This window comes from Neoarius graeffei, chromosome 13, assembly GCF_027579695.1.
Source record: "Neoarius graeffei isolate fNeoGra1 chromosome 13, fNeoGra1.pri, whole genome shotgun sequence".
NCBI classification, from domain to species: Eukaryota; Metazoa; Chordata; class Actinopteri; order Siluriformes; family Ariidae; genus Neoarius; species Neoarius graeffei.
The window spans coordinates 25,531,544-25,548,541 of record NC_083581.1 but is presented as its reverse complement, the minus strand read 5'-3'; the positions used below and the strand labels follow the sequence as shown (position 1 = coordinate 25,548,541).

The following is a 16,998-nucleotide window of genomic DNA, read 5'->3' as shown; positions in this document are numbered from 1 at the left end:
ATATATATATATATATATATATATATATATATATATATATGTTGAGGTCAGAAGTTTATATACACTCATAATGGACGTGAGGATCATGGCAATATTTGGCTTTCAACAATTTCTTTGAATGGTTCTTTTCTGGGAGAGAATGAAAAGACAAGAATTTGGTTGACAAGTTTTAATTTATTTAGGGTTTTCTGAAATTAACACAAGGTTAGAATTATACATACAGGATCAAAAACATATATACGCTCACAGCTGTGGTCAGAAGTTTACATACAGTGACATGAATGTCATCTTGGATATGAATGTCATGGCAATATTTGGGCTTTAAGTAATTTCTTTGAACTGTTCTTTTTCTGTGGCAGAATGATTGTACAGCATACATCTTTAATATAAAAAAGAATTTGGTGCACAAGTTTTAACTTTCTTTGGGTTTTCTGAAATCAACACAAGGTCAAAATTATACATACAGGGTCAAAAATTTACATACGCTCACTCAGATTATTAATTCAGAGGTGCTGAAACTTCCAAAATGTCTCTTATCTTGCCAAGGCTGAGGTCTCTTAACTTCCTGTTAGTGATCATGATTGACTACAGCTGGTAGCTTCTCTGTGCCTTCATAAAAACGGTTTGTTTGCAGCACTCATTGGATTGACCAACACACGGTAAAATGGGAAAGTCCAAGGAGCTCAGTGCAGATCTGAGAAAGAGGATCGCAGATGTACACAACTCAGGAATGTCTCTTAGAGCCATTTCTCAACAACTGCAGATCCCGAGATTAGTTCAAACAATTGTATGTAAGTTACTGGGAGGTGTAGTCACTTTGCCAAGCTTTGCTTCAAGAAAACCCAAACTGTCACCCTCAGCTGAAAGGAAATTGGTTTGGATGGTCAGCAACAACCTGGGAACCACCATGGCACAGCCCTGCCATGAACTGGAAGCTGATGGATCACTGTCTACAATTCAGATTACCATGTATGGTCGCATGCTGGTGGCCGGGAGCTGTCGAGCCATGAACTGTGCTTCCCCCGACAGAAGTGGCAATAGGCGAACCACTCACTGTGAGGTTGGCCATGAGCTCACCTCCGCAACGTGCTCAACCAGCTTGAGAAAGGCTTCTGGGTCATCTTGCGGCCCCATCTTGATCAGCTGAACAGGAATGCTGGCCACAGGAGCAGCTGTTGGAGCACCCACTGACTGGACCAAGCTCTGAACCACCTGCTAGTCCTTCACCTGGGCTTCACACAGTGCCTGGAAGTGCTGCCCCTGCTCGATTGACACTGCGAGCTGCTCTTGGTGCTGGCATTGGAGGTTGACGATGAGGGTCTGGAGAAGCTCCCTGACTGGTTTGGACTCCACGGCAGTATTTGTTCCTCAATTCCTGGGTGTCGGCACCAGTGTCACAATTCCTTGAGGTGGGACAATGAGGAACTGGAGACAGATTTGACAATTCAAGGTGCACTTTATTTTATTTTTCTCTTTTCAGTGACTTTCTCATTGCTATGTAGGTATACCACACACATATTGGGTGACACAGCACACACACTCTCTCTCATTACTGGCTATCTGCAATACACACAGACACATTAATAGACAGCCAGTAATTAGACACAGGTGTAACTCATCACATTACCTGCAGGTTCAACCCAACTCCTTGCCATTCACAGCCAATGCTCAACAACACCCTTGCTGCCACAGTCATCAATTTATTTTTTTTCTATCCATGCATTCAACTTATCTTGCTGTTTTTGTTGCCACTTGTTCTTTGTTACATTCCCCCTTTTTCTGTTTTTCCTGTCTAGCCAGCTTAACTGCCTCAGCATATGAGATTTTTTCCATCACTCTTATCTGTTGCACCTCCATCTCTTTTTCAACACTTCACATCCCCAATAAGCTATGCTGTGATTTCCTCCATAGTTGCAACACCTTGGTTTTACTCCTTCTCCACATTTTCCATATTCATGTTCCCCACCACACTGAGTGTATGTTCTTTCCTTTACGTGCTTTGGCCACATGTCCAAACTCATGGCAATCAAAGCACCTCATAGGTTTTGGAATGTATTCTCTTATTTTACACCTCAGAAATCCAAAGTATACCTCCTTTGGAATCACCTTTACCTCAAACTCTATCAGGACAGTTTCAGTCTCCTTTTTCTCTGCTCTACTTGTCATTCTTTTCACCTTATTCACCAAACTATTCCCCTCCCTCAGGTTCTCCAATAGTTTTGTCATATTAACACTGAGGGGAATGATAGAAATCACACCTTTACCATCACTGGACCTCTGCTCTCCCACTCTTGAAACCCTGGATACCTTGACTTTACCAACACTAGTTATCATCTTTACCTTCTCCACCTGCCCTTCAGTTATACATCCTATTAGCAAGTTTTCATCTCCTAAAACTCTCGCATGCTTCACTTCTCAAACTTGCTCTTGAATGATTTTTGTTAACTTAATCGAATTAAATTTAACTTCCCATTCTCCCTCAAATCTTACTATTGCATTATACAATTCTCCCTTCAGGTCCTTCTCAACTTCTCTATCCTTGCTTTCCAAATTACCTTTTGGTATTAATAATTTTCTTTTCTTTTATGATTAATCGCCTTCTTCCCTCTCACCACCTCTTCCCATTCGCTCCCTCCTCCCTTCTTCCCCATTAAATTCCATTGCATTACTGTCATCATCCATCTCCCTCCCTGCCATCCTGTCCATGTCCTGTGAATGTTTTTTTTTTATTTTATTATCCCAAACAAAAAGTCCGTCATCCCTCCTTCAGCCTGAGACCCTGAGATTGAAAGACTGACTCTTCCCAATTTGATTTAGCTAAATATCATTACTGCATATAAAGACACTGTGTAGGCAACCTCCTTAGTGAACTCTGTTGAATGAGACTTCAAGTAATGAACCTTTTAGCGAATCACAACCAATGCCACGTTTGTCATCAGTCATGTGCTTTTCTGTGTACGATACACGCCTCGAAGTGGGGCTTCATCTACCATGCTCCCTTATTCTCGATACACATTTCAGAGCCTCATTTGGCCATCACTCATCAAAACCCAAACATGTCCTCAAATGCACACTACTCCTAAAACCACCACTTACAGAGCAAACTTGATCCTGGTCTCAACACTTTATCTCAGACTTTATTCCAGAACATTCAGATTCAGGATAAAGCAGAGAATGTTGCATCTGAGTGCAAGAGGTATTTTTTGTTTTTTGGTTTTTTTTCCGGGTTTGTTGCTGGAGTGTAGTGTATAGATACACACACGATAAAAAAAAGATGTATTCTGTTTGTTTTTTTTTATTTTATGTTGACCTCTGAACCTTACACTGGATTGGCTCTGTTATTGCTATATATGTAAGAGCGCGAGGGAGCCCGCGCGCAGACCTAGAGGTGAGCTGGAGAATGCAGCACATTTGTTCATCTAAGCTAATATAGCAATGTTAACTTGGTTAGCAAAATAAAGAAAAGAGGAATACTAAAGAACCATTGGAGTATTTGCATTGATTTTAGGTAGATACACGACACGTTTTGGCGACGAGGACAGGATGCCTCAACTTTTTTTGTATGTGCAGCGGGTTGCTCCCGTTTTGGCCAGGTAACTTTAGCTAACTTTTAGATGTTAGCAGTCAACGACAACTGTATGCCATGGCACTGTGTAGCACCCCTTGGCCTTTACCTGGTACTAACGGGGCGCTCCTGGGCTCTTTTAGTAACCCAAAACAACTTTACTAATAGTTTGTGTCTTCCCCTCTAATGTGTGTACAACATGTCTAATAAACTCTTTTTTTTTTTTTTTTTTTTAATCTGTCTCTTCACTCTTTTATACTATATGAAATGAAAGCTTATTTACAAACCCTTTTTAAATACCTTAACACTCAGAAGACCATGTCTTAAATATTAAATAAAAATGTTAAAAATGTTTTTAAATTAACCAAAAAGTATGAATTCTCAATGTTGTAAATACAAAACACAAAGTGTATTCCTTGAATACCTTTCAAATTAAAATGAAATAATCTCAATTTAGTTTACAGATTAACTCAAAATTCACCTTTGCAATTATCACTAATAAGCCCCACAAGCTACATGAAAGCCATTCAAATTTAACCAATAGCACACAACCTTACAGTAATTTGAATGCAAAAATAAACCTGTGGGCCCGCGCGCGCGCACACACCCCAGTCCCAGCCGGCAACCTAACTCAGTGTCAAACTAAACGTAGCAGGCCTGGAGCAATGCTCGGGTTCGGCATAGCCCAAAACAAAATGGCTGCTTCACTCACATATGAGCCAAAAGGAATTAAACTTTGTACCTTAATCCAAATCGCTCGCGTAGTGGGTAGTTCACCTCACCAACGATGTTTGCAGTCTCTGTAGCGATGACAGTCGATAATACCCCGTGGGTATGAAGTCTGGAATCTCCAAGCAATTCGAAGAATCAACGCAGTTCTCCCACAAGCAGCAGTAGAAGTCTCGTTCAATGCGCTTAGCATGAGTATCTACAGTATCTTCAAAGGCTTCGTCGAGTTCACTCACGTTAACTCTCTTAAATGTAAAGTTTTCAGTCTCTGCTGTATAGTTCTGTAGGTATCATGCCGCCATCTTGTGTCAGAACTACAATTCCCAGTCCACTTCCGTGTGACCTACGTCACGCGTGGGCGGGATCATCTACGTCATCATTCAAGGAAACATAAAACAATGGGACAACGCTTCCATCTTCGTCTCTCACGTCTAGCTCCCGATGGATCTGGATGTATAAAGAGGCGCGCTCTCCACCCCAAAAAGACGTCTTCTTTCTTGCAAGATCCATCACTCAGCGCGATCTCCTTACCCTTGGCAAAGGTAAACTCTAGAGTCGCGCGATCTTTAAACTCAACCTGAGTTACAACCGGTTTACTTGCATTAGAAGTGACGTCACGACTGCAGCCCAGGCAGTTAAAAGTTAAGAAGCGATTGAATCCTTTTTAACTCAAAGCGCTGTGCATCTTATTCTGATCAGAGACTTTTCCTCACGAACGCTGAGGTTCGGACCAAGAACCCTCTGCTTTCCACGGGAACCACCCAAGTGCTCTGCTGGACCCGAAAGTTTCTCCGCCTCCATCACGAGCGGCTCACGTGCTCCCACGGCGAGGCCCGAGACTACACCGGCGAATAGTTCTTCATATCTTGCTAAAGGCAGGATTAAGTAAGATTTTGGCATTTGGGCATAATTAGGATAGTCTTAGGAATTTGCTTTTATTTGAAATAGTGTGAATTTAAACCCAGGTTTATCTGTTACACTGTTGAACACGCAGCGTGTTGATTTATTTTGGTTCTATGTTCTCTCAATTGTTTAATCGATAGGCTGCGCATGCTTCTCTCTTATTCTTACTAACATTATAATAATTTCATTATTATACATCTTGATCTCAAGATTTCAGTGGATTCAGTATGGTTATGAGCTAGTGGGTTAGCTACAGCTTCCCTTTTGTCTGTTTAGCAACACAAAGCTAATCAAGGCCTACCATGTGCTCATCAGGCCTGATAAACCACACCTCAGCTAGAAATCCACAAGCTAGCTTTTAGTTAGCTACGGCTAATACCCTTGTCTTTAGCAACACGTGCTCAGTAGGCCTCACCAGGCTTAACAAACACACTTTAGCTAGGCCATAGGGCCTTTAGCAAACTCACACTAGCAACACAAGGCTAAACACAGAGCTAATCCTTTGTTCTGTTTAGATAACATTCTTTTGTTTAGCTACCAACAAGCTAGGCCTCCACCACGTGTAGTTAGCAACACGAGGCTAAACACATGGTCAAGTCCTTCACACTCACTCTCTCTCACACACACACACACACACCTCACGGCTTGTATATATTGATTTATCTTTTTATCTTTGTATAATAAATTCATTTATTAAACAAACTGTTTATTTGTGTGAACAATATCTGAAGTCCCCAATTTTCTCAAAGAATTCAAAAAGGGTGCGTATGTTATGTAATATGGTAAGTGATCGTAATAATTTGAAATGTACCATAATTTAGCTGTTTGGTAACTTATTATTAAGCACCAGGATTAATGGTATGATTCATTGAACGATTCACCAAATGATTCACTAAACGATTCATTGTATGATTCACCAAATGATTCACTAAACGATTCATTGAATGATTCACCAAATGATTCACTAAACGATTCATTGAACGATTCACTAAATGATTCACTGAATGAGACTGATTCTATGGTATGATTCACTTCAAGTGAGTCAAAGTAAATGATTCAATGGGATTGATTCATTTTAATTATTAACCTTCAAAATTTAATGAGACTGATTTAACGAGATTGATCACTTAATTTCAATAATTAACTGATTGCACCCACAGTTCAGTTGCACATTCAGTCCAAATAAACTTTAGAACTAACAGTCTCTGCATTCAAATAAAACGTTAGCCATGTTATACTTCTAACGCGAAGACAGAGGCAGCTTCCACCCTTCAGTTCGTCTTCTCTCTCGCTTTTGCACGTTTTTTGACCTTTCACCTTGGTAATATTCCAGTGTGTACAAACGTAGTAAAATAAAATACATTTTACACTCAAATGTCAAAATAATTAACTTTGCAGCATACATTTCACTTCTCTAATGAATTGGTTACATTAGAAATTCAAACATGTTACATACTTAATTACGCATTATGTTTGACTTGTAAGCCTAGTACACAGTACTACAATTCCCAGAATTCCCATCTTCATTCCCAAAACAGGATCCTTAAGATATAAACTCTAAACTTATTCCCTTATTTATTCCTCTTATAAAGATAACGTTTTTAGTCCAAATGAGTTATGAACTACATGAAATGTCTCTATTTTAATACTTATTTACCTAAGTGGCTTTTTATCACTGTTACATCCTCCCCCTTCTGAAGGCTAGCATGTCCTCATGCACTAAGTCTTAGACATTAATAAGGCCTTTCCTCTCAGGGTTAGGATTCTTAAGAGCACACTGGGAACATTGGGCCATAGGATGACACCAAAGTGTTTTACACTTCTTATCTTCAGACAAGGGACTACTAATATAAACAACCATACCCCTGTGAACCATAGTAAGCGGCCTATCTACCAGTTTTCCTGGCTCATCATAGGTTAATCTTGTCACAGGCCTAACTTGTCTTCTGGGACATTTCGTCACAGACAGGTTCTGCAAGTGGTATTTCCACTGGTGGCTCGTCGTCCTCAACTACATCAATGGCAGGAAGATTTTCTCCCCCTTCAGACTCTGTGAGTACCACGGGGTCTGGAGGTAGCTGAAGACTACTACTTGTTTCATCTTCTCCATGAGTCTCCTCAGGTTCCCCAACATCTTGAGCCTGATCATCTTCTAAGACATTGGACTCTGCTGCTTGCACATCTGAGGTTTCTCTCTCAGTTGCTGCAGATGGTTGCAGTCTGAACAACTCTCTCACATCACTGACAGAGAAAGTGTCCTCCGTACTCCTCATCTGATGAAGACTCTTCAAACTCATCCTGTTTCTCTTCTTCTCTGACATCCTCATTCCTGGTTTCCTTTCTTACCTATCTCTGTATGGTCTGGGTTCTGGTCACAGGTCTACGAGGATCTTGTTTGTTCTCTTCTGGAGTTGTGAGCCTCACAGACTCTCCTATCGGTAATAGGTGGTCTCTGTGAAGTGTTCGTATACCTCCCGCACCTCGTTCTGGTTTCAGGCGATATACTGGTAAGTCTGGCAATTTCTTCACCACAATATAGGGCAATGAATTCCATCTGTCTTGTAACTTGTGTTTTCCAGTCAATCCAAGATTCTTAATCAACACTCTGTCTCCTTCTTCCAGAGTTTGATGTTTTACTCTTTTGTCTTGTTTCTTTCATGGCTCTTCTGTGAGGCATCAGAAGCAAGCTTGTATGCATTCTGTAAAAGATACATGACATCTCCAATCCTCTCAAACAAAATGGAACATAAAGAAAGTCTAGTATGATGTGCTGGGGGTCCCTGCATTGGGTGTAGTTTTGAAAACAAGCTGGGACCCAGTATGCCTATGCCATTCTCTATTCCTGTGTTGATAAGAAATAGAAAACATAGAGCATATTTAACCCAGGGGGTAAATCAGTCTAGTCTCCTTCCTGTTTCAAAACATCAGAGTGCCCAAGCAGATATTACTTTTAGACTTTCTGTAAAGCTAGCTCTTCTGAACGTTAGATCACTTTCAAACAAGTCATTTTTAATTAATGATCTTATCTGCAAACATAATCTTGATTTTTTTTTTTTTTGCTTCTAACTGAAACTTGGCTGGATCAAGCAAATAGTGCTACCACCCTTATTGAAGCAACTCCCCCAAATTTTAATTTTATGAATGTTACCCGACAGGGGAAAGGTGGAGGGATTGCAAATATATTCAAATTCTCTTTTCAATGTAAACAATCCTCACTTGGTGATTTTACATCCTTTGAATACTTATGTGCAATTGTTACATGCTCTCCTAACATTATTATTAACTATTTACAGGCCTCCGAGACATTCAGCCAAAGTTTTTCTGGAAGAGTTTGGTGAACTGTTGTCAGTCATTTGCTTAGAGTTTGACTGTCTTATTATATCTGGGGATTTTAACTTGCATGTAGATAATCCTGAAAACACCTATGCCAATGAACTACTTGCACTTATTGACAACTTCAACCTTGTACAACATGTACAAGGGCCGACCCACTCTCGTGGTCATACCCTTGACCTCGTCATCACAAAGGGTCTTACTGTTTCTACTACTGTTGTTGACCTGGCCTTATCTGATCATTTTTGTGTTTTCTCTGATGTTTCTATGTCTCCTCACATTCAGAACAGCTCAATGACTATGGGTAGGAAAGTCATAAACGACAACACGTGTTCTCTTTGAGCAAGCTCTCTCTCGGATCTCAACCAAAATGTCAGACTCTGTAGATGATCTACTGGAAATTTTTAATTTAAATATGACCCAAATTATGGATGATATTGCTCCATTCAAAATCAAGAGTCAGTGATAAGCAGAAAGCACCATGGAAGCAATACCCAACTGTTAAAGAGAGAATGTAGAAAGACTGAAAGAAAATGGCGCAAAACTAAACTTCACATCCATTATCAAATCCATAAAGAGATGCTTTTTAAATATAATTATGAAATTCATAAAGGAAGACAGTCTTTCTTCTCCAACATCAACAGGAATATGAACAATGCCCGTGTGCTATTTTCAACAGTAGAGAAGCTAACAAATCCCCCACCATAATTAGCACCTGAACTTCTCTCAGTTAATAAATGCAATGAGTTTGCATCCTTCTTTAAAGGTAAAATTGATAAAATATGACATAATATTGCTCATAATATATCTCAGTTGCAAATAATTGAAAAACTGCAATCGCCAGTGACACAGACAGATAACTTCAACACAATGTCAGAATTTTGTTTAATTGATTGAGACTCTTGAAAAAACTGTACAAAATCTCAGTTCCTCAACATCTGAATTGGACATTCTGCCCACCAACTTTAAGTCTGTTCTACATCTTATAATTACAGATGTGCTTCAAATCATAAATACATCCCTAGAGACTGGCATTGTTCCTGTGTCCTTGAAAAAAGCCGTTGTAAAGCCCCTACTTAAAAAGAATAATCTGGATGCTTCAGTATTAAATAACTACAGGCCAATATCAAATCTACCATTCATCGGGAAAATCCTTGAAAAAATTGTCTTCAATCAATTAACTGCCTTCTTGATATCAAACAGCTGTTTTGATAACTTTCAATCAGGATTTCGTGCCAATCATAGCACTGAAACAGCGCTGATTAAAGTTATAAATGACATACGTCTTAATACTGATGCAGACAAAACATCGGTCCTGGTATTACTGGACCTCAGTGCAGCTTTTGATACTGTTGATCACAACATACTGCTATATCGACTTGAACATTGGGTTGGGTTGACTGGTAAAGTTATCAATTGGTTAAAATCATACTTAAAAGATAGAAGCTTCTTTGTTACCATGGGAAATTGTACCTCAGCGTCAATGTCCTTGACCTGTGGTGTCCCCCAGGGGTCGATTCTTGGACCATTACTATTCAACCTTTATATGCTCCCACTTGGGCAAATTATCAAGAACAATTCAATTTTATATCACTGCTATGCAGATGATACCCAAATTTATCTTGCTCTATCACCTAATGATTATGCCCCCCTTGAATGTCTCTACCAGTGTATCGATCAAATCAACAACTGGATGTCACAATTTTCTTCAGCTGAACACAGATAAAACAGAAGTAATTCTATTTGGAAAAAAAGATGAAAGACTCAGGATTACCACTATTCTTGACACAAAGGGGATTAAAACAAAAGAAATGGTTAAAAATCTTGGTGTTTTCATTGACAGTGAGCTAAACTTTGAGAGGCATATGAAAGCAATCACTAAAACGGCATTTTATCACCTAAAAAACATTTCCAAACTAAGAGGACTTGTCAAAAAATGATCTGGAAAAACTTATACATGCCTTCATCTCTAGTAGGGTTGATTACTGCAATGGCCTTTTCACAGGCCTGCCAAAAAAACAAACAAACCGTCAAACGACTTCAGCTGGTTCAAAATGCAGCAGCTAGGGTTCTCACACGAACAAAAAGAACACAACGCATTACTCCAATTCTAAGGTCCCTTCACTGGCTTCCAGTAAGCTACAGAATTGACTTTAAAGCATTGCTGCTGGTGTACAAATCTCTAAATGGTACAGGGCCCAATTACCTCTCTGATATGTTGCAGCGGCCTAACCCAATCAGATCTACCAGATCGCAGCAGAAAAATTTACTGTTAAAACCTGTTGTTAAAACAAAGTGTGGTGAAGCAGCTTTTAGCTACTATGCAGTACAGCTATGGAACCAACTGCCAGAGGGCATAAAAAATGCTCCTGCTGTTGGCAGCTTCAAATCTAGACTAAAGACCAAGTTGTTTTCAGATGCTTTCTGCTAAATTATTAATATTGCCATCTCTACATGTTTTAAACTCTTTACTTTTACAGTCTCTCCATGTTTTAAATTTTACATAACTTTTATTCTATTTTATTCTGCTGTTTTTTTAATTGAACTTTTATCTCATTTTATTTTATTTCTACTATTGTTTAATTCTTATTAATTTTCTTCCCCATTTATTTTATGTAATTTTATTTTCTATTGTTTACTGTTTTTTGCTTTTACTTCTGTAAAGCACATTGAACTGCCACTGTGTATGAAATGTGCTATATAAATAAACTTGCCTTGCCTTCTGAAGATCTCTCTTCATGCTTTCCACATACTGCTGGTACTTCACAGGCTCTTTTCCATCAGCAGAAGTGTTGCAACAGATGTCAATGGGTAAACGGGCTTCTCTACCAAACATGAGTAGATATGGCGAATAGCCAGTAGCCTCGTTCTTCGTATAACTGTACGCGTGGACTAATTCACTAATGCTCTAACTCCATTGTGACCTCTTGGCAGGATCTAAAGTTCCCAACATGGACAACAATGTTCTGTTGAATCGTTCTGGCTGTGCATCACCTTGCACCTTGGTAGGGTGATGTTCTAGACTTACGGATACCTAGCATCCCGAGTAGTTCTTTGATAAGGCGACTTTCAAAGTCTCTGCCCTGATCTGAATGAATACGTGAAGGTAAGCCATAATGCACAAAAAATTTTTCAAACAGCATCTTGGCTACGGTCAGGACTCTCTGATCTCTGCAAGGGAAGGCTTGGGTGTAACGAGTGTAATGATCTGTTACGACCAACACATTCGCAATGCCTTTATAGTCTGGCTCAATAGACAAAAAGTCTATACACACTAAGTCTAGAGGACCTGTGCTCGTGATTTGAGTCAGGGGTGCAGCTCATTGCGGAAGTGTCTTCCTGGCAATGCATCTCCCACATTTCTTGACATAATCCTCAATCTGTATGGACATTCGCAGCCAATAGAATCTATCCTTGAGAAGTTCACTAGTCCGTTCAACTCCTAGGTGACCGGAATCATTGTGAAGGGAACGCATGACCATCTGGTGGTATTTCTCAGGTAAGACTAACTGTTGTCATTCGTCTCCAGATGGTTTCTTCACCATCCTAAATAGAAGGTGATTCTTGATAATCAACTTAGGACCTTGTTGTTGCAGTCACAAAACACTTTGATCTTGAGTCTTGGCCACAGAATGTAACTGACCAGTCTCTACTGCTCTTTTCACTGGGCCAATGGCTGGGTCTTGATCTTGTGCTTTACTCAAGTTATTGCGGCTTAACTGTTCTAAGTTGCTCATCTCCAACTGTGTCGGATAGGCATAGACACTAGGGACACTTTGGGAGTTGGCTCCTAGTTGATCAATGAGATGTCCATTAGTGTGTTCGCCTGGGGTGGCTATCTGACAGATGGCTTTAACCCCATGGGGTGATGTCTCTGTCCAATCTTGTGACACTTCAGTGGACAGCAATTGACATGACAGCAAATCAGCGTCAATGTTGTGTTGACCAGGGCTATATAGAACTTTGAAATTGTAGGTGGCAAGGGCTGACAACCACCTATGACCAGTTGCATTGAGCTTGGCACTGGTTAAGACATAAGTGAGTGGGTTATTATCCGTTCTCACTGTAAACTTTGCCCCATAAAGGTAATCGTGAAATTTGTCTGCTACCGCTCATTTCAATGCCAGAAATTCTAACTGATGAATGGGATAACGCCGCTCAGAGGCACTTGGCTTGCGGCTTGCAACCGCTACAGGCGTCAAACCTTCAGGATATTCTTGATTAAGAACAGCGCCTAAGCCATTCAGACTGGCATCTACGTGGAGCACATATGGCTTGGCTGGATTGGCAAACGCCAACACTGGGGCATGCATCAGGCAGTAAATAATGTCTTTAAATGTCTTTGTGCACTCTTCATCCCAGCGCTCACCAAAAGGCTCTCCCTCTTTGAAGTAGGACTTTTTTTCTTGGGCAACCTTGCACCCAGTCCTGGTTGGAGGGTAACCCTTTGTAAGCTCTGTGAGTGGTTGGACTATGGCAGAATAATTCTTGATAAATCGATGATAATAGCCACAGAATCCGAGGAACGATCTCAGAGATCTTGGGTCATTTGGCATCTTCCAGTTCTTAACAGCACTCACTTTCTCTGGGTCGGTGGCTATTCCTGAAGCAGATACAATATGTCCAACATACTTCACTTGTGATTGACAAAACTGGCACTTGTCCTGTGATATCTTCAGGCCACATTCTTCCAGTCTGTCGAGCATTTTGAGAAGTCTTTCTTCATGCTCCTCTAAGGTACATCCGAATACGATGATGTCATCAAGATAAACAATCACCTGGAGCAGATGCATGTCACCTACAGTAGCAGCAATTGAATTTTTCCCGTTCCAACCGCACGCCATGCGACTGCCGTGCAGTTCCCAGCTGAACGCCAGGGGGCTGCCATGAATGGCTCAGACCCCCCCTTCCTCCCCTATTTTAATTCTAAGCACGCCCATTCATTCGATTCCACGGTGTCGCCATTAGATGGCGCTTCTCTCATAAAAAAAATCTTGAAATGTTGTGTGAAGCTGTTGTAATAGATACATAAATGAGGTAAATTTTACCCAATTTAAGTATTTCATAGCTTTTTATTTCAGTTATTTTATACTCGATATATGGAATTAAATCTACCCCAAACAAGTCAATGCAAATTGTTACCTCAGATTTATTGGGTAAATTCTATACGGTAGGTTACTTTTTCAGTGCAGGAGCAGACAAAACTGCGGGTCTTGGTAGTCTGGTGGTTACTGCACATGTCCTGTACTGGTAACTCCTGAAACATGGCTCGATTCTTGCCTTGGGTTTACTCGCTCAAAAATAAATATTTAAAAAAATGACTCTTGCAATGAAGCACTGTGCACTTTTTAGTGTTACATGTAGGTCCTTGTATCATCCGATCATTCAAGTATTCCATTCAATCTGAAAAACAAAAAAAACACTCCATTTCGTTTTCCTGTTTTTCTGTATGACCAAAAAATGAGGGATTGGTGTTTGTTTTCCTTTTTCCAACTCAAAACAGAACAAATAATAAACAGGGAAACCAAAACGAAATAATAACTCTAATTTATGATTATTGATTTTCTCTATTCCCCACGCTACATTAGCCTTCCCATGATCCTCAGCGACAGTCCATCATCTCTGCGTCTATGAAACAGAAAAATTGCATGTGCATGTATATATCAAGTAATTTATTCATACATCCTATTCATTTAATATATTAAGCTGTTAATGTTAAGCTGATGATCTCTTAATTATTATTATCTCAATATAATAGTAATCTGTACTCAAGTTGAGGGGGGATGGGGGGGATGCCATCCCCCCTTGAATAAAAAATGGTCAAAATCATCCCCCCTCTAAAACGGGCATCCCCCCTCCCTTCCCTTGAGCAATTTTATCAATAAATGTGGACATTACTTCTATTTAACATTGGAATTAGAAATGCCATTCCACGGAGCTTTGCTGAAACTGAGCATACAGTAAGCTACCGTGAGAGAGGGCATGCGCAAGCGAAGCGTTTGAGGAGGTGACATTCAGTTGGAGTTCCGTTATTTTTTATTTCATTCGGCATCAGTGACCGCAGCGGATTGCAGCATCATGGCCAAGCGGAGTGGACAGCAAGACCTAAGCAAGTTCGGCTTTAAGATCGCAAGAAAAAAACATTTCAGGAGGCAAGTCAAGAGTTACGAATATCAGTCACACTTTCTGTGAGCCCACTATCATGCTGTAAAGTTACCAATATGGAGCCTAATTTGTGGGCGGCGGATAACAACACAGCTATCATAATGAATGTTAGTTTGGAGTCTATCCAGCTATCGATAGCTTACTCAGGTTCATGTTAGCTTTGATTTCTTGTATAAGGCCATTAATTTAATCAGCCTGGACGTTCGTTTGTTATTCTTCAGGCAACAAAAAGTGTTATTCAAGACAGGAAGGCTAAAATAAATGACACTAGCAGTTTTGAAGGCTTCATTGCCTCATTAGAGAGCTGGTCACAACATGTAAGGCAGAGCAGGATTGGTGTAGGACTTGACAGAGTGTCTGCTAAAATGCAGCTTTCTTTTTCTTCGTCATAGGCTCTTCTGTCTCCTCAATGGGCCTTTTCCCCTTTCCAAAGAAACTTTCCAAAGATGCCTGCTTTTAACTCATTTTGCTAGCTTGTATCCAGTATGTATCGAAGCAAAGTATCCAAGGCAGCTCCTTGGTAACCGTCAATGTTAAGGTGTCACGTGACCTAGATAACAGTGGGAATCAACGTTACAGAAAGAATCCGGTCATTTTTCAAAGCTCAAATCCTCATTCAGATAGTAAATAAATCAGAAATAACATTATAATTATATTTAATTAAATTATCTTATCCACTGCTCTTTATTCCAGATGACAGTCAGCAGCAACTGCAACACAGTGCGACAGGAGCTGGAGGACCCGGAGTGTGAGACAATGCAGGAGCAAGCAGGAGAACCAACAGCTGAAGAGCTGAAGATTTACAATTTACTGTTGCTTGTTTTAGCTTATTGGTTACCTACCTACTGTACCTCTGTATTTAATTCAATGTTCCCAATGTTCAGCTTTGAATAAAAATTCTATTGACTTGATATGAAAAGATTCAGTTGTTCATTTACATTGCCTGCTGAGGTTTTAATAAATTATTTACCAAATGATTCAAAAGGAGCCTACCATGACTATGAAGTTGCACTTCAAATTTGTCATCTGCATTTCACCCTAATATGGAGAATGTGGTAGGTATGTCAGCCAGGAGACTGACTAAATATGACACGACATCCACACTGTGCATGTTTTACAGTAAAATACCAGTGGTTTTTTTTACAACAATAAAAAGGGTACACAGTGTGTAGTACACACTTTATCAGCACAAAATACTGTATGTCTGGTAAATGAACAAGGTCCACAGACCTACGTTGTATGCAAACCCTCCTAAAAGCAAACCAGTTTCCCACCGACGGACTGACTGATGGGTCGACACGCGACTAAATATTTCACCATCCCCCCGGTTTGATTTTACAACTCGACCACTTATAGTAATAATAAATAATGATAATAATAACAACATAGCATTCATTTTGTCGCTTTCAACATATTGTGTCAGACCAACTTTGCTTTTTATTAGAGGACATGAATCAGTGTATCATTCCTTCTTTCTATTTTCAAATGGCAATCAAAAAATGAAAAAGTGACTGGTTATTTTATTTGTTTTTATTTTAACACAAAAAAATGAAAAAATGACTGGTTTTTCATTTTATATGAGCCTAAAATTGAAATGAAAAACAATTCTTTTTTTTTTTCATTTTTTGATTGCCAATTAAAAATGGAAAGAACGAATGATACACAATCTGTGTATCATTAGTTCTTTCTTTTTTTCAGTAATACGCAATGACTCAGCCAGGCCCTTTCTTTAGTGTAATAAGAGACAGTAGAGAGGTTCATGCCATTTGTCTATTTTTATTAACCGGTACAGTGTAATCACAAAACAGTATCGTATTTGAACCGACAAGAGACAGTTACCATATCATTTCCCACTATGCCCTCCTTTGTTCCTAATAACCAGATTTATCACGTTTAATTATTAACAATTATAATAATAATAAATCAATATAAAACCCCGACATCTACAGAAGATTTTCAACAAATAGGGGGCAGGGAAGCTCGCACACAGCAGCGAGTGATCTGTGATGAGATGATTTTGAGAAGCAAAAAAAAAAAAAACGCTCAACACCAGCAAATGTGGATTTAAGCAGAAAATTGCGTTAGGTAAAATCATTTTAGAAATTTTAGAAATCATTACATTCTTGTTTTTTCAATAAAAATAATATTTTTTAACTTTATAATGCTTAGTTACGTGCCGGGGCTCTGTCAGTCATTGATAGCCCAACTAATCACAGCGCTGTGGTTCTTTTCCTGATCCTTGGCATTGTGTTTTTTCTTTCTTTGTTGATAATGTGTTACCATATGTGATAAGCATGGTTCAT

At 39.6% G+C, this 16,998-nt stretch overlaps 1 protein-coding gene across 1 annotated transcript in view; it reads left to right on the top strand.

Moving 5' to 3' along the window:
- LOC132896514 (uncharacterized) overlaps nt 1-15,465 on the top strand; it is a 165,323-nt gene extending 149,858 nt beyond the window's left edge. Inside the window, exon 18 of the mRNA XM_060937402.1 lies at nt 15,389-15,465. The gene's annotated coding sequence lies outside the window, so the exon portion shown is untranslated. The remainder of the gene's footprint in view (nt 1-15,388) is intronic.
- The last annotated feature ends 1,533 nt before the right edge of the window (nt 15,466-16,998 follow it).